The 18527-nt window shown below is 39.9% G+C and overlaps 1 protein-coding gene across 1 annotated transcript in view; it reads right to left on the reverse strand.

Annotated features, from left to right (window-relative positions):
* LAMA4 (laminin subunit alpha 4) overlaps nt 1–18527 on the reverse strand; it is a 95084-nt gene that overhangs the window by 71634 nt on the left and 4923 nt on the right. The gene's annotated exons all lie outside the window — the stretch shown is intronic.

The following is an 18527-nucleotide window of genomic DNA, read 5'->3' on the forward strand; positions in this document are numbered from 1 at the left end:
CATACCTGCAAAGATCAATGCCCTTCTAAATGAAAGCCATATGGCTGCTCTGAGATGTTCTCGTAGCAAAGGCATACTCCTCTTTGCTGTGTCAGTCTGTAGGGCTGATAAGTTGTGCCAGCTAAAACCTGCTGTCTTTCTAGAAATAATCTGCCCTTGGGAGATACCACTATTTTCCAGCCATTTTTCATGTAACATAGAATAATAGAATCATAGAATCATAGAATGCTTAAGGTTGGAAGGGACCTCAGAGGTCATCTAGTCCAAACCCCCTGCACTCAATAAACAGAAGGAGCAAACTGTATGAAAAGTGTAATTTTCCTGTAAGTTCTTGAAGGTGTTGATGTACTTGGTGCATGATATTAACACTTTGATAATTATGCTTGTTGAAGTTAAACAAAAGATGGCAATGCCTAAATCACCTTCTTTCAAACACTAATTAGAGCAATAAAATAGCAAAGCTGTTAAAATGTCCTTCTAAGAYTGGAGAAAAACCAAAAGAAAGAAGATTACTTCAGTGATCTATCTCCTATCTGTAACTTCTGCTAATCTACTGAGGAACTTCTACCTTCTGATATGTTGTATTGGCGAGATGTGCCCTGGGAGCAACCACTGTTATTCAGGTGTCACTCACTCATTGTAGCCATCTGTGTTTTTGTGATGTTAGATCTCTGCAGGCCTATATATTTTTGGCCCCTAAAGCTCCCTCTCMTCTTGCGTAACTTTTGCGATGTTTCTTGCAGAGCTAATGTGAAGGCCAAAGCAGGTCATTTAGATCTCCAGACACTCCTTTCCACACTCTCTTTTTGTTCTCATTTAGAAAATCTGTCCTTGAGGTGACTGTCAGAGCCTGAAACATGCCAGGCTTTCCTGGATTATCTTTCTGGCTGACTCTTCAGTGCTTTGTGAATTCCCTTATTCCCTTATTCTTGTAAGAAGTGGGAAATTCTAGCATATCAGGAGAGCAAAGTCTTACACACTTTGCATTTATGTGAGGTATGAAGCTTCTAATTGTATTGCATTGATCTAATTGGAGTTAAATTTGCTTTGCATCTCCTCCTTCATTTTCCTGGCATTTCCTGAAAAAAAAGATGATTTCTGATTTATACTGCCCTGTCCTTTGCTTCCCATGTCCATTCCGAGCTATGACATGAATCTACAGCAGATCTACAGCACTGCATGTAGCACTGTGCAGTGATGCTCCCACTACCTGCAAATACAACCCAGGAGTGTTACTGCTAACCAGACCTGCTGTTGGCTGTAGCTGTTGCTATTTGGCACAGTGCTACGGCTACCTTGTTTCTGAGACCTGAGTAAGTCTGCAAGGTGTGGGGAGCTGGGTAGCAAGAGGCAGTGACACTGAAATTCATCTGTATGTTAGCTTGTGTCCTCAGGGGTGGATAGGGACTTTTGTCTATCTAGATCAGCTGTCTATTTAGAAAAYAATGCATCTTATTAGATGACTAACAACAAGCTTTTAAAAGTGAGCCTTAAAAATGAGTCATTAATCCAGGCTTATCCCAGCGAGCTCTAAGAATCTGAGATGAACATAAATGGAAAACTCAGCTGCCTTTACCATTCTTGCACACAATATTTTATGTGGTTTGCTTTGGAAACACTTTCTTAGATAATAGCTCCTGAGAGGAAAAGCCTTCATACCATAGCCACATTGGGACAGCATTTGTTCTGCTCATTTCTTTCAGTTGTTTAGTCTTAACACAGAAATGAAGGACTGGCTCCCACCAGACTAAGGATTTCAGCTGAATGATTACACCCCACACTGTGGAAGGGAGACAATTACTTTCTAAATTGAAAACAGATTCTTATCCCAGTGTCTTTCTTGGCAATATTTCCCTCCACCCATACAGATCTGTGGCGTGTTATGTTCTCTTGATGCCCTTCAGCTGGTGGGTGGTCCTAGCTGATCCATTAATATCCTCCCCAAAACTGCAAAACCCAATTTTGCAGCTCTGAGAAGTATCGTTTTTGACATATAGTGCTGAATGTAGACAATGGAAACATATGAGTGTATATAAAGGTGCCTATATAAATTACTCATTTAGCCATAAATATAATTTGCTTGAAAGTTAAGCTAGAGGTTTGTCTGCACTACAGCCAGAAGTGTGGTTTCAAAGGGTGAGTTTTCTTGTTATTAACTAACCTGCCAGTTAGGTTCAGTTCAGTGCGACTACACCGGGGGCAGCTGTATGAGCAGAGCTGCATGGCCTTCTCTGAAGCTCCCTGAGAGCCAGTATAGCCCCTTTTACCCATAGACTTCTGAGCTCTTGGAGATGTCTGTCTTAGGCTGAGGTGCCTTTGTTATTCTGACTTTCAGAGCCCTTCTTGAAAATGAGATGCAGGCTCCTGGGTGCTTTTTGGAAACATTGCCTTCCCATGCGACCCAATTCATCACAACAGCCTGAAAAGTATGGATACTCACTATTTTAATGCACTGCCTTAAACCGTGGGTTGCATCGATTTAAATTAGAAATGAGGTATTGACAATCAAGGGTATGAGTGAGGTCAAAATGAGAGGAAAATTGGATCCAGATCACTTCCTTTGAGTTCAGAAGTTTTCTTGGGCATTCTCAATTAGTCTGATATATATATATATGTTTTGCTCCTTGCCCTACTAGTGATAATGGAGTGATATGTTAGATGTTCCAGGACATGAGCCAGCATTATATTTATAAAAAGAAGTGTCAGAGTGTTGAGATAATTGMGGGATGCAAATGGCCGAATGTCCTGGCAGCACTAAGTAATTGCACACAGAGCACAAACAGGTCTGGAACAAAATGAAAACACCCTCCTTGAAAAATCATTATGTACGTAATTGGGTGAGCAACATATCTGTCCACTGGCCTTTTCTGAATGGTGAAGGCATTAATGGGCCAAAATGTGAGGTCTGCTTTAGCAATTATAGCTTCCAYAATTACTGGATACTAACTATGGTCACTCGTTTGCCAAAGGGAAAATTATGTTCCAATTCAATCCAAAAAGTTTAATGTTGCTAAATCTTCTATGATCTTGTATGTTTTTTTGTGCTTTTGTCTTTTTTTTTTTCTTTTTTTTTTGTACCTGGCTTTAATTTTTACATTTAAAAAAATCAGGGACCATCTGCAGTGCTACAAGTGCTGTAGACCCTCTAGTCCAATTCTCTTGCTTCAGACCCTTTTGATGGCATGGGTATGAGATAGGACTGTGGGTGAATGGCAGAACAGATGCACAGAGTATGAGTCTTCTCCCCCTTTCATTCATGTATGAGTCTTCTCCCCCTTTCATTCATGTAGTTCCCTGGTTTACAGATCAAGCTCCTCCTGATCTGTACCTGAGTAACTGAGAGTGGAATCAGGTCCCCATTCCTTCCATGCTAGCAATGGTGCAGCTGTGCCATGGTGAGACTGTCTGCTGTTTGCAAATATCTGCTGATTTATTCTTCCCCAAACAGAGAGCTGTGCTGGTAATATGCACAGGAAGATCTTGTGGTTAAAGCTTTATTAGCCAACTGGAGAAAGGCAAAGCCTGCCTTCAGGCACTGGCTTAGATCATCCATGCTGATTATTTTCTGCCATGATTTTGCCCTTTGCCAAATTTTGCTCTTGTTTTTGTTGCCCCACTACACCAAGGCACAGCTCAGAGCATGACCTTTGCTGGAAGATGTTCCCACATGGCAGTATATATGGGAGTGCTTTTTTTCTGGACAAGCCAGGAAAAAAAATAGGCATATGGATGTGAACTGTGTTATGCTGCCAGACTGAATTTCCTAAGAGGTTTTCAGCTTGCATTATTCAGTAATGTAGATACAGCCATTATTTGCCATCTAATGCCCAGAAAACATGGGATGTTTCTTTAGCTAGTATTGAAACTTCTGACTTTTCTGTGAATATAAAAAACTGGAAAGGGACTCTGTCTTTTGCCCAAAAGACAACTTTAGAGTCTTTTACACTCTTTGATATTTCCAAAGCTTTCTCTTGAGTCCTGGGATACATGGAGAGATGTGGATCCAGGGTTAAATGATCTCCATGATCTGCACGGAGCATCAGCTTCCAAATCACTGAGAAGTTTAATCTCATCTAAGACTGAGTTGTAACTGCCCAGCAGTGTCACAGTCTCTAATTTCTGAGAGAGAGGCAAAAGGTTTCCTTCCTGCCAGGTCTAAGAAAGATGCTGGGTTGCATGCTGTTCAGGTAAAAGGGCAAAGATCAAACATTATCTAATATTATCTAGATACTTTAAAAGTCAGTTCAAYGCAGCCGGGTCCCATTTGAGTACTACAAACTCTTGCACTTGTGATCAACTTAAAATTAACTTAATTAACCTAATACTCTAAAACTACTTGCAAAAATACCAGGAAAGTTCTATCCTCAGTCATGAATGCCAGCAATTTGTTTGGAAGTGTGATTAATTTAGAGTCCAAGAAGCAAAAAAACCACTTTTTTTTTTGTTGTTTCTGACAACAGATATGCATGTTGATATAGCTAGAGGCTAGACAAATGGTTGTAGCATAATTTATGATATGCTAGCCAAGCCATTGGAACTGTTCCTGAGCATGCTCTTAGCCCATGGCAAATGAAAATGATTTTATTTTAATGCTAAATGAAAGGGAGTTAAATAAAGTCTCATTACTTGTCCTCTGGTGTTGGTTGAGAACATATATAGATAGTTACTGTGGCTCAGATTACATTATTTTATCTTAATGGTGCACCAAGTTCATTGGATATACAAGTTCAGCCTAGCTAGAGACCTTTCATGCATTAGAGTTTGCCATTTTTTTCTGCAATTTTAGCTGTTCTGTAAAGGTGGCAAAAATACTGTCAGAATATATATACTCAAGAGAATCTTAGTAACTTACTGACTCTAGGGTAACTAAGGGGTTTGATGTGGTAAGTTATCTCTCAATAGAAACCTGCCTATGGAGGATTATGACGTACATGGTGAGCTATTTAGAACAGCAGGATCCTCAAAAGTTCCCGCTGTCYTTTTCCCCTTAACCCCTGAAGAAGACAAACTCTATTAGACAATTGTCAAAGCTTGGCTTTAGAGCCGAGGGTGAAGAAAATAAAGAAGAATATTATTTTTGTGATATAACAAGGAATGACATAATGTCAGCCACTGGTCAGAGAGGTGTGAGTAAATAAAACACAGTTTTTAATGTCATGATGGAAACAACTAGACAAATWATTGAGTGAGGCTATGGATTTTTCATTCTTTGATAGCTTCAAATCAAGATGTCATGCTTTTATGGTAGATATGCTTTAGTTAAACAGAAGACGAGCACTCAACTTAGTACTAATTCCCTAAAACTCTATATGGTTTACTATACCAAGGTGAATAAATAATCTAAACATCCTCCACTGGTATTGAAATCTGTGGGACTATAAAAGACACTGGTCAACTGGAAGTGCATGGTATTGCCATGGAAACAACAGACCTCTGCTCCTTGGGGGATATTTTCAAACCCAAACCAAACATACTTGCCTTTGTTTATATTTTTATGATCAGCATTCAGAGTTGGCAGTCCCAGTTCTGAGGCCCTTTGAAGATTGTTTGCTTAGGCCAACCAGAGATAAATAGCCTACTGCCCTTCCTAAAAATAAAAGATATTTTCCTTCTTGAACATCTCTCAGTACTTTATGTAATTATTTACTGGAAATAAGAACACTGGACAAACAACTGCCACCTGGCCCATGATAAAAAATCCATCCTCTACTGTACATTTGATGCTATTCCAAATCTCTCTGGCTTCTTTAGAGTTGATAGGACTCTTTTCTGAASAGTTTCATAGTCCTTATCATCTTCAATGGGGACTTCATGTTCAGAAGCACTCGGTTCCCAATCAAGTGACCACAAGAAGCGTGCCAGATTTTCAGCACTGAGCAGGTCCCACATGGTAACTCTGTGTTGGCTCTGAAGAGAGCTGGGTTGGTTTGATCCCGGAGGACCTCCTTGCCTCAAGCACAGCACCGTGCTAACACAGCTGTGGCTCTGCTGGCGTTGGGGCATCCTGGCAGGCAGCCTTCACAGCTGAAGCGCACGTAGGAAGCCCAAACCACAGCAAGGTGGGAGTCAGCAGTGTGCAGAGATCCACGTGGGAAGAAGCCAGCTAGACTCCCTTGGTTTGGCCTAATTCCTCTTATACTAAAATCTATCTAAAGTAAGTCAGCTGTGCCTCTTGCTCGCTGTAAAGAGAGGCATTTGTAAAGGGAGGACTTGTAGGGCTACCTCAGTAGTAGGCTTCTATACTATGGAAGTATGGACTCTATATGAAATCCAGGAGAGAGGAATTGTATCCCATGTGTCAGGTGTGTTATGATGTGTCCAGTTCACAGCTGCTGTGGCGTAAGTTTGGCCAGACTGCCAGACATCCTGAAACTTTGGAGGAGTACAAATGCACCTGATGGTCTGTTCTCTGAGAAAGCAAGTTTAAGAAAAGTGGATTTATCTAAAGGAAAATTTGTCAAGCCCAAGCAATTCTGTTTCTAGGTTTGACTTCACTTGCTTCTGGCCAGTTTACAGTGTCATCATGGAAGGTTTCCCTACATCTGGGTAGAATCTCCTCTAATACTTACAGCTAGCTTTTCAAGGGAGCTATTTTATATTAGTGCACTGAGTCTCTGCAGGCAAAATCTTTTCATCCTGTCTCTGAGATCTATTTTGCTTCACTTGGGGGGCAGAAGGCATATAGATACATTAATACCTTTGGACAAAGCTATAACTCTGAGGAAGAGTTTTAAAATACCACTGGACATTTGCTAGTTGAAAGTTGATCTCATTACTGACAGTAAATCAGTCTCACCTAAACTTGGTAGCCTTGCACAACATGGAAGAATATTTAGGAAAAGAGTCTGTAAACAATTTTTATGAAGAGTTATATTACTATTTGATATACTGGGTGCTCACTGAAAACATGGTGACTTTAGTTCTAACCCACACCTGTGAGACACAAGATTATTCCATTTTACTGAGAGCAAAATTGACTTCTGCCATCATGTTAGTGCTGTCGTGTTCATTTCTGTCTCAGCTTRTAATTGAGCAATACAGTTGCAAGTGGGGAGAATTGCTGTGGGCGTCTTGCAGAATCTGCAGAGCTGGTGGTTGGAGTAAAACTCCTCAGACAGCTACTCAGCAAAGTACTGGTTCCCTCTCAAAGGCTTACTTTTTGCTGCCCTAGAATAAATAAGCAAAGTATTGCAATAAACAAAGTGCTCGACTCCATGCGCATCTTAGCTTAAAACCGCCCTGGGTGGGCACAGATTGCATGTTTTATCATGCTTGGAAAGTGTTAACTAGGTGATAACAAAACAATGTTCTTTATCTCAGACAGATACGTGAGCCTACTTCTAGTATTTTATTCGGCAAGCAAGTACTGAGAACACCCACATGCCTCCTACATCTGCTGTTCAGTTCATGGCATTATTGAATCCCTGTCCATGGGATCCCAGTTGCAGAGCGATGGTCGTTTGGCTGGTTTTCTTGCTCCCTGGGAGCAGAGTAACAGACGTTTCAAATTCCTCAGCCATTTGCCTAGTTCAAAGATAGATTATTCCTAAGTGCAGGCACAAAGATTTAGTTCTTMTTGAGTCTGCTGGGAAACTTGCTGCAAGCAGGAGGAGCTGTAGTAACACTGCGCCCCACTGTCCTGACCTTCCTGCCTCCTGTGACCTGCAGGAGAAACCCTTCCCCACTTGTTGCCAAGAAAGAAAATGTGGTAGATACACAGCACATGCTGTGTGCAACTGCAGCTCCGTGCACGTGTATGCCACTGGTGAGCTAGAGCCCAGCACTCAGGAGCCAGGGGCTTTCCCCCTTCTTAAACAGTGGACATTCAGGGCCCACCGGCAAGGTACTTCACTGCTGGAGGTTAAATTCTGGCTCCAGCATTCGGCATCTCTTGTTTTTAGGAGTATTGAGGAGTGGGGAACTGCACTCCTGTCCCTGGGGATGRGCTACGTGGGGGAAAGGATATAGCTGTATTTGCCCTGCAGGATTCTGGTGCTGACTCAGACRTGCTCCTTGTTCCCAGAGTCACTGGATGGACTCAGGTTCACAGGGAAACCTATGATCTGCACTTGCTGTGTAGGGAGAAACACTTGCAGTGTTTCTCTCAGTAGGGAGAAAAGCTTGCAGGCATTCCCTCCTTTCTAAATGCAGAGGCCAAATGCACTGGAGCCATCTGAGGTTGGGTTTACTAGGATAGTAGGGTATTATTAGTTAATGCTGTGGCTTACATAGTCTCTGTGGATATGCCTTTAAGTTATGAAGATGGAGCTCTGCTTCTGATATGGGATTAATTTCCACAAATTTTTGTCCAAACCTCCTGTCTATCCCCTATTCTTCCCACCCATGAAGTGTGTGATGGTCTCATGTACCATGTCACACCCCAAGCTTTTGCACATTTCTTCACAAGGGACCCACTGAGGCTTTTTCTCCAGCTTTGGATGCTGGAAACACTTTTGTACCAAATACCCTCTGCAGTTGAAGAACTCCAGTAAATACATTTTGGGATGAATTTGACTGGTAAAATTTAGGACTGTGCTGTTTTTGGTTATACCTTGGACACAGAACATATTTTACAGTAAATCATGTGAGATGTCTAAGCAGCATGCATCAGCAGATCATCTGCCTTTTCTATCTGGTCTAGCTTGCCATGAATGACTGTCGTGCTGCATTCTATATCTAGGAGGTAAGGCATCAATTGAACCCAATATTGGATACTGAAAAGACGTCCTATATGYTCAAGTTCCTGATTCCTGATTTCCCAAAGGGTAGAGCTGTCACCGTTAATGTCATTAAAACYGTGCTTCTAATATTGTTTAGCACTGTTACTCTTCCTCCTAACTTGGTCTTCCTCAGTTCCACACATGAACACTAGACTGTTGACAAGATTGCCACAATGTATAGTCAAGCAGAGCGCGGTGCTTGGAGACTTGCTTGGAGTTTCCTCAAAAGYTTAGTGAGCATTTGTTACAGTCAGGGTTTTGCTGCAGACAGTGTMCTGCTATAGGCTGAGTGACATATAGAGAGGCATTAATGAAATCCATGGCTTCTCAGTTTATATTTATAGCACTCATTCACTCCAGATTTCATTTATAGGTTACCTTTTAGTCCAGTTTGTATTACATGTCTCTCTAGATGATGACTGGGCTTGAATGTCATACAAACTGTCTTACAATAAATACCAGCCAGATGGGATGATTACTCATTGGCCCATCCYGGGGGAGGCCTCTCTGGTTCTCTTGGGATGTTTCTATTAATGGCCTATCCGAACATTATGCTGGCAGATTTCCAGTCTTCAAATGCCTCCCCTCAGCCCCTGCAGCCTTTCTGCTGCTGCTTTTTTCTCTGCTCATTCTTGTGTCCTCCCTCTCCTGCTTTTACTCTTTACTCTTACTCTTATTGTTACTCCTACTCTTACTCTTACTCTTACTCTTACTCTTTTGCCTCTTAGTCTGGAGAAGACTTACAGGAGAGTAAGCTAGAGTAGAGTATTAATTACAGAGTATTGCTCTCTATAACAACCTCTATAAAGAGGTTGTAGTGAAGCAGAGGTAGATCTCCTCTCCAAATTAACTATTAATAGGACAAAAGGAAATGGCCTCAAGTTGAACCAGAGGAGGGTCAGGGTAGATATTAGGAAAAAAATATACACAGGAAGAGTAGTCAAGCACTGGAACAGGCTGCCCAGGGAAGTGGAATCACCATCCCTAGCGGTGTTCAAGAAATGTGTAGATGAGGCATGTAAGGACATGGTTTAACAGGCAKGGTGCAGAAAGACTTGTGGTTGGACTCGTTGATCTTGAAGGTCTTTTCCAACYATTATGACACTATGGTGCACTTGGTTCTAGTTACTCATCCACTTATGACATGCACTTCCTCTATAGTCTACTCATTTCTTCACAGCACTAGATTCATTATATCAGGCTTGATAAATTAAAATACTGCTTCAATATACTGAGCAAATGAGAAGCTTATCATCTTGTCTCTGCAGACTRGCACCTGTCTCTAACTATGGTCATAAGGGTACTGGGACACAGGAAAGACATTCTTCTCTCATTTCTTGCATGACCTCGAGCACCACTCTTTCCCTTACTTTCTCCAACTATAAAACAGCATAATGACCATAATCCTCTTTTGGAAAGGCCTTTAGTACATCCTGATGGAAGTGCTGCATAAAAACACTTCAATTGACAATTATTTGATTATTATTATTTGTGGCCATACTTTCAGGGCATTTTTGAATTATTTTCGCAATCAGTTGTATCTCTTTTGTTGTTGTTGTTTGGAGCCAGGGAAGTTTTCCTGTTCTTGGACAATGTACACAATAAGCARATCTGTTGCACAGGGTTTTATGTTCCTCTGTGTTGGTGCCTAATCCAGGACAGTATCTAGTGAGAATGGTCGGCATAACTTCCATTAGCCGTAGTGTTCACAAGACYAAGTCCCTCCGTGCACTGAGTGTGGTCCACAGCTGTGAACAACTCAACAACTTGGTGTCTTTAGGGAGAACTGGTCAGAACCACTAGGAATTTTCACACAAGGGYAGACATTTCTGGTAATCTTAATTGGCTTTTTTCAGATGCCTGCAGTAAATACAAAGCTGTTGCCACATYCAAGACTTCCAAAGCACTTTTAATTCCATGCTGGAAGCACTTTTTTTTTTTTTTGGCTTCTAACTAAACCACCAGCTTTTAGAGTCATTTGTTTGCATAACACAGCACTGCTTGGCATTGTACCATCTTTCTCCTCCTTTTTTTTGTCCATCTTTGCTAAGGAATTGGAGTGTGCTGTGGTATTTAAGGGCAACTTTTATGAGCAACCTACAAGGTTTTACTGCCAAAGCATATTAGATAGGTGAACAGGGGGTAGTTAAAGAGGGCAGGGAGAAGGAGAAAGAATTAAAAATACACTTCAATATTAAAATTTMATGTGAAAATGTAAAGCTAACTTTGTAGGACAGCATTTAAGTCATTTAAGGACATCTTGTTTTCTTCACTTCAGAAGTGGTAGTAAATATGAATGTGGAAAAATCTATTTGATACAATAAAAGATTTTTGTTAAAATATATTTCAGGGCAATTTCATTTGATTTTGTTAGAAACAATGATTAAAAGATTTTTTTTTTCCTTCTTGAAAAAACAAGTGGAGACTTGGAGCTCTACTAAAAGAACAATTAGCRGTTCCCCTTTGTGCTCCATTGCTTCTGCTGAAAACTTCCCCTTTTAACCTGCCCTATTCATTTCTCTTTATTTGTTACATGTGTCTTTTTAGGGCATGTCTTGGAAAAGAAGAATTTTGTAGTGAGTGCTTTCAACCATGAAGTTAAAATATATCTGATTTTACAATGCCCTAGTAATGCCCTTTCTAAGAAAGGTCATACTTCACTTTAAGTTATCATCTGAAGAAATCAATGCACTTAAAATTCCCAGGCTTTGAGGAGCAGCAAATTCAAGACGTTCTTTGTGCTTGAGCCTGTAAATCCCTATGAAGTGACATTTCAGTGGGATCTTTGCCTTTCTTTGCACAATGACACACTCAGAATTTAGAAACTTACCAGTCAGCCAGCTATACCCTGTCATCGAGCTCTTTGCAAAGAGAGGTGCTCTTTAGCTACATTTATCTGGGCTTTGAAGCCTGACAAACCTGGAGAATTAAAAACAAACAGGCCTGCTCACCAGCTTCCCCTTAGGCCTCCGATCTCTATTTATAATTTCTCTAAGCCTTCATTACCTCTGCTCTACAGCATCAAATTCTTCTGAACTAGAAAGGTCACAGTCTAACTGTTATTACTGGAGAAATTAATTCTGTGTGTGACATCAGAGTGAGACAGTTAATTAGCCTAGTTAATAGGGCAGTGCAGCTGTTAGGGAGCTGTCTGCATGCAGAAAGCCATGACTTTATATTTTACCATTTCAAGGGCAGAAACCACATGCAAATCAATCTTTTACAAATATAAATTTATTTTTAACTTTATAAACATTTTGGTGAGGAACACATTCTTTAGCTCACTCTCCCAATCAATATTCATGATAGATTTTATAGTAAGCACCCTTGTGTAGAACATTATATTACATTATCGTTCTTCTAAATTTCTGACATTGCTAGTTGAGGAGTATTTATTGTGTCCAATGCTCCAATGATGTTGCAAATCAGGAATTAACCAGGAGCTGGTAAGGACTTTTTGGCACAAGACTAGTAATCTTTTTTTTATCTACTTATCTTGACAGGTATTTTAGTTCTAATTATGTTTAATGAGATTATGGACTAAAACAACTACATGAATTACACAGTAAAAAGCTTTCTGTTTTTTTACTAGCTTGCAAGTAAACTCAAATCTTGGCTGCTGAAATAGTCATTCAGTGAAAAAAAATAGTGTTACAAGCACTTATTTTCTTAATTAAATTCTGAGATGAAGTACGGTCAATAAGAATTAAAGCCTCCCTGCATGCATTTGTCATATTCTGGACAATTGAACCTAATAATGAGGTTTGCTGGGTAAGTGATATTAAATGTTTATTAGAACTGAAATGCTCGCTTTTTATGAAGCTCAGTAATCTGGATCTCCAAGCCTTAAAAAAAAAAATAGAGCAGCGACACTGGCTTTTAATCCATATTCTTTTTCAGTTAATGAACATTCAGTGGGCGATGAAGCAACTGAATGCTTGTTTTCTCTTAACAGTGTCTTTCTCCTGTTCGCTCTGCACCAATCTCAATATTGTCCCTTTCTGTCTGTGTCCCTGGGGATTGGCCAACCGGAGAGCAGGGAAGGGCTGCAGCTATTCTGGAGCCACACAGGGTCTGGCCAGTCAACAACTGCCAATGAAAATACCTAATGGCAGAACTTTGCCTGTTTTTCCAAGCAACAACAAAACACTGTAAGGTATCCATTGTTTTTATATATTGAGGGGTTGAACTCTCATCAGAATTTAATGAAAATCTCTAGTTACCTTAAAGGACGCAAAACAAGCTCTTAATAGAATAACTGTAAAACATCACTTGTTGACTGACCTCTGACATTTAGAAATATTTTTGTATAATCTGAGAAGCTATCAACTCATTAGCTTCTTAAAAATGTAAGCTTATTCTTATTGAACATAAGAAAAAAAGAGGTCATAATGGTGAGGTCTTCTTGAGGTTTGAGACAAAAAGATTGTAGACTGCTAAAACCAGCAGGCCTGAAACCAGGTGCTCTGCTTCTAGATAAAATCATCTGCTCAAGCATACCTCTGTGTAAAACTGACAGAATAACTGTATCTCCTGTGAAAAAGCAGTCATAGCTGAAAGCTAGATGGCTTAATGTAGAACAACATTATCTCTTACCTTAACTAAGTAATTGTATTTGAAATTGTATTTGAAAAATTTCCTGGCTTGAACATATTTTCAGACTGTTACTCCTTCCCCAGTCCAGTGGAAAACAAAATGCCATTCAGCAACGGGGCCTGTGATGTAGAGATGGGGTTGGCTCCAACATAAACATCTCTCAGCTAGGCATTCACCATAGAAGTGCATAGTCACTTTTTCCATATACAGTGGGAAAGACAAAGCCTCTGTTTAAAAGGCATTCTTCTCCAAAACGGGGAAGGACTAAGAGATTTTAACTGCCAGCGAAGCTGGCTAAAGATTAGAGATTAATTCCAGCCTCCGCTTTAATGTATTTATTACATTACATCCACTACATCCACTAAGTAAAAATCTTACTGTTATAGGCACCTGCTCTTGCACACAGAGATTCTGCATTTGGAAAGGTAGTTATTTACAGGAAAAGAGAAGATAATACTGTTTTGTTTCTTCATTAACCRCTCCACCTAGACCCCACAAAATATTCACATGGAAGGTGTGTGCTGAGTCACACTTTCATCACCTAAGTCAGCCACCTAAGTGAGACCTAATCAGTGGACAAATCAGAGCAATCCAGACATTTCTGGATAGGGGATCCACATTTGCCGAGGTTAAAAAACACAAGTGGCATTTCAAGCAGGCTCTGCTCATAAGAGAGTATTAAAAACTGAGAAGATAAATCTGAGGTATGTCAGCATGGGTGACTGAAGTTTCCTTTGATTTCCCTTGTGTAGCCTTCCTAGCATTTGCAGTATTTCCTGGTTCATTTTTGCTACAACATTACACCCAGAATGGTTTCTGACTAGTGTAGGAATGGCAGTGCCTCTACTCTGAGAGTGAAGGTGTTTTCAAGTCAGATAGGACTAGGGAGAAGGGATAGCCTGTCTCCGTGCTCATTGCCCCTCTGCCCGTAGCTTGTTTCATCGTGGACATGGCCAGATAATGAGGAAATCAGTGGTTGGCTCAAAGAATGGAGAGAGAAAATAGACAGGAAAAGAACTAGCAACCTCCTTGTTCATCTCTCACAAAGATTCCTCACTTAAGCCTCCATTTCCAGCTGACTTAAAAGTAATTATCTGGTGCTTTACTGATCCTGTAGAGCCTCTACAGAGAATCCTCTCCATTGACAGCAGAGTGGGGAAGCATGGAAAAGGCCACTGCAACCCTGCTAATACCTGGGCAGAGCACATAAATCCCCTCTGACTTTGCACCAKGTCTAGACCTTCAATACCTGCCCACTCCCCTGTGAACAAACCTGTGCTGGGTACTGGTGCTCCCAAGATCTCCCCAATCCTCTTCTGTCCAGGCTGTGCTAGCTTTCAAAGAGCACCTACATGTGGAGGATAAAGGCAACTCAGGGGGAGCTTCCTCTAYTTTATCCAGCCTACTCATATCTTTTGGTGTTAGAGCAGATTTTCTCTGTAATAATGCTTGTTTACACAGAGGGATTTGGAGGAAGCAACSCTGGAGCCAGGAAAGGGAAGCACACCTCCTCTTCTTTATAGAGGCAAGGACTCATGAGCAGCAGGCTCTTCCAGGCTGGGATGGGAAAATCCACAATGGGCCACCCTTGGTGATAGTGGCCTTGTCTCAGCCTTGACTGAAAATAAGTCTAGCCATTTCTTGCCACTTGGGACCTCTTTTCAGGTAAAAGTTACAAGATATATGCATCCTAGGTAAGGTGGTAGCACATTACTACACTGTCTGGAAATGATCTGGCTTAGGTGCTGCTTTCTTGTGTTCTTTCCCCCTTTTGATGACAATTGTGAAGGGCCAGATAAAAGTTCATTTTGTTTCAGCTTTTGTTAGGATGACAGTATTAAGCAAATATTCACAGCACTCTGAGYTTAATTAAAACAGCTCTTTTTAGAGATCATATTGCACGATGATCAAGCAGATAGACTATTTGTATTCATTAATTATTAAATCATGTTTAAAATCAACATTTTAAGTGYGGCTAGTTCTACCCATACTGCCTGGCTTCCCATATGCAAGGACTTATAAAGTAACATTCTAGTTCTGTTTAGAATCTTATAAACTTGGAATAGCAGTTTCTAAAACATTTTTCACAAGCTTATGTTATTCTTTATCTCATATTTAGTGTCTTAGTAATGCATGATTGCCAGTCTTCTGGCACTGTTTCTTGCTGGTTTGTCTTAAAAAAATCTGGTAACAAACGGAGAAGAAGAAACAAATGAAGAAGAAGAAACAAATGATGAAGAACAAATTCTGAAGAATTTGTTTTGAGAAAATAACTGTCTAAAGAATTGTACAATACAGCTATAAAAACAGGAACAACAAAGGCAGACCATATTTGTTTCATTTTTATCAAACTCTGCTTGTATAGACAAATGTATTCAGCATGCATCTTGACTGGTAAAACAATTTAAGTTCATTTAATGAAAATTAAAAAGCGTGGAGATATTCAGCATTATTCAGCAATTGTTGAATCTCACAYTAGGATGGATGTACAGTGCAAACATCCCTAGCTGATGGTAGTTTCTGAAAATGAGCTGGGATCAGATCCGAATTTTCAAGAAGACCGATTAAATTGTAACAACTAAATGTGTTTGTATTATGCTGCTTGAAATCTGTGTCCAGAAGCGACTTGTAAATCTCCAATGACTGGTTGCTTGTTACTCACAAACTATACCAATTTTGCACAACTCTTGAACACAAATTGGAGGTATTTGTTTCCCCCTTTAAATCAGGGCAAGTTCTCTTTTCTTCTAAAAACATTTCTTTCAGTGCTTTTCAGGACTTTTACTTTTGTCAGTGCTTCCCATGCCATGAATAACAGTGATCATGAAATGCCTTTTATTGGTTTGCACAGCCCTGAATAAGTTTTGGGGCATTTTGCTAGTGCTTGCCCAAAACTTCGTGGGAATGATCTACAGTGGAGTTTATTTTGCATTGTTTTGGTGGCTGTGCTTTAAGTACCTTCTTGAAATGGAGAATATTTGCCACTATCTATCCGATCTGTCTTTTGGTTCCATTCACTGCAGCCTCCAGTGATTTAAGAGGTTTGGGGTCTGTCGGCTCTTGTCCTAGCAGCTGATTTCCATTAAAACCTTGATGAGAAACTTAAACTGGAATCCAAACATCTGCAGTTAAAACTTCCTCCCTGCTAACAGACATTTCTCAGAATGTAACCTTGTTACACCAGAAAGAAACAGCAGCTAGAAATCCAAATTGCCCATTATAGGAGTTAACCTGACATAACCCTAAGGAACTGAAATGAAGTCATTTAAAGGTCTGTTTTTTCAAAGGTAGATGCCTTTTAGTTTAAAAGAATACAAAAATTTCTGTCAGGCTAAAACCCTTTTTTTGCTCACATCTCAAGATTAGGTGTTCTTGCTTCTTTTARCATTGGTTTGTTTCAAACAGATTAATGCTGCAAATAAGAAGCAATTTGGACTTTCTCTAAACAATCTGCAAGAGCTTTCATTCCATCTTTTAGGGGAGAAGGGGTGAAGGCAATTTGGTGATGGTTGGAGATCTTGGTTTACAAGAGACTAGAACTTTTGAGTGCTCTATCTTAGATATTTAACTTAAGCCCTTCTAGAGAGGTGAGTTTGTCAGAGAATCTCTACTAATTAGTGTTTATCGCCTTAGAAAACCAGGAAGAAAGTATCTCAAATATTAATATTGATTTTGAAAAGTTAGATCAGCAGCTGTTAGTAGAAGTCAGGTGAGAAGTGGTTGTCAAACATGTCAAACATTTTGATGCACAAGACCAACAGTTAACTTCTASCTCTTACTGTTGCTTATTTTAAAATTACTAACTTCGCCTTGACTATGATAATTATTTCCTTTTAAGGACTTCTTTTCCTCTCTGACCTTCCCTTGAGATAAAAACACTGCTACTGAACACAGTTTTCCTCTTCCATCCATCCAACAATATCATGCCTTCTTCACTCTGGGAATTGGCTTCCTGCCTTATCCCAACTATTTCGGTCTTTTCCTTACCCTTAAGACTATAATCTCATTCTTGCTCTATTTTTTTCCTATCCTTTGTCTTCTTTCTGCTTTAGTTTGCTTCCTTTCCCATCATTAGCTTTATTTTGCAGAGAGGACGTTTGAAAGGACATTGCTTGAGGACACATCTTGCTTGGGAATCGTCTTCACAGATTTTTTTTACCTTTCTTCTGCTAAAGCTTCCTACATTGATCTCCACTGGCTTCCTGAACCTCCTGTATTCAGAATGAAATGAATTTAGAATAGTCATCCTCTGGATGAATCAGTCATCTTCTGGATGGCTCATTTTATGCAGGCTTTTATACTAACTTTTAAACAGGCTTATACTTATTTTGCATTAATATAAATAACTATACAATGTGAATAGGAATGATTTGTCATATTCTCTAAAATTTGAGCTCTTGTCCCATTATTTATTTTCACCTAGGGCTTTACGCTCTTGCAGTGTTTCTAAGGAACTGTGCTGTTATCTGTGGACAATCTTCAGCTATACAAATAAAATCATCATATCATAGGAATTTGCAGACATTGAATAGTGACAGTCGAGTCTGGTCCAAATGATAATACATGACCTACCTCTGGTTTAAAAGRCCTGTGACTATTCTCAGAAGTTAGTTCTGGTTTTCAGCCTTGTCTCTGTGCCTTACCAAAAATAGAAATGTCTCACTACCACTCTGTCCTTCTGCCATGTTCAAGCTAATGCTTGAAACGTGAGCTTACACCTGACAAAGAAATCTAGTGATTACCACTCAGCTTCTTATCTTTCATTTGAAATTTGATTGTCAGTTTTACTGCTTCCATCTCCAATTATCTTCCTTGTAAAATATTCCAGTCTTTGTGTATTTATAAAATCAGTCTTGAATGTAATGCTGCCAACTGCATTTGGGTTATACTGAAACGTTGGATCCAKCATTTTGTGCTCACTTCCCTTCTCCCTCCCACTGTCTCCCCATGTACATCATAATTTTCTTTCTGTAGCATCTTCTCTTATTGTATTTGTGAGTCAAAGAACGTAATCATCTTGAAACAGGATAAAAGCAAAGTGGATCCTTCATGGAATGCTTTTAATAATGGTCTGCCTCTTGACAGAGAATCTGACACAACTGGGTAAATTGCTCAGGGCTTAATTATCTTAAAAGTTAAAATTCATGAGTAACTTTATTTTAAGTTTATTTTAAGTTTATCAGAGCTCAGAGGGTGGTGATAAATGGGGCC

Source organism: Nothoprocta perdicaria, unplaced genomic scaffold (assembly GCF_003342845.1).
Source record: "Nothoprocta perdicaria isolate Ctin4 unplaced genomic scaffold, notPer1 scaffold_261, whole genome shotgun sequence".
In the NCBI taxonomy this organism is placed as follows: Eukaryota; Metazoa; Chordata; class Aves; order Tinamiformes; family Tinamidae; genus Nothoprocta; species Nothoprocta perdicaria.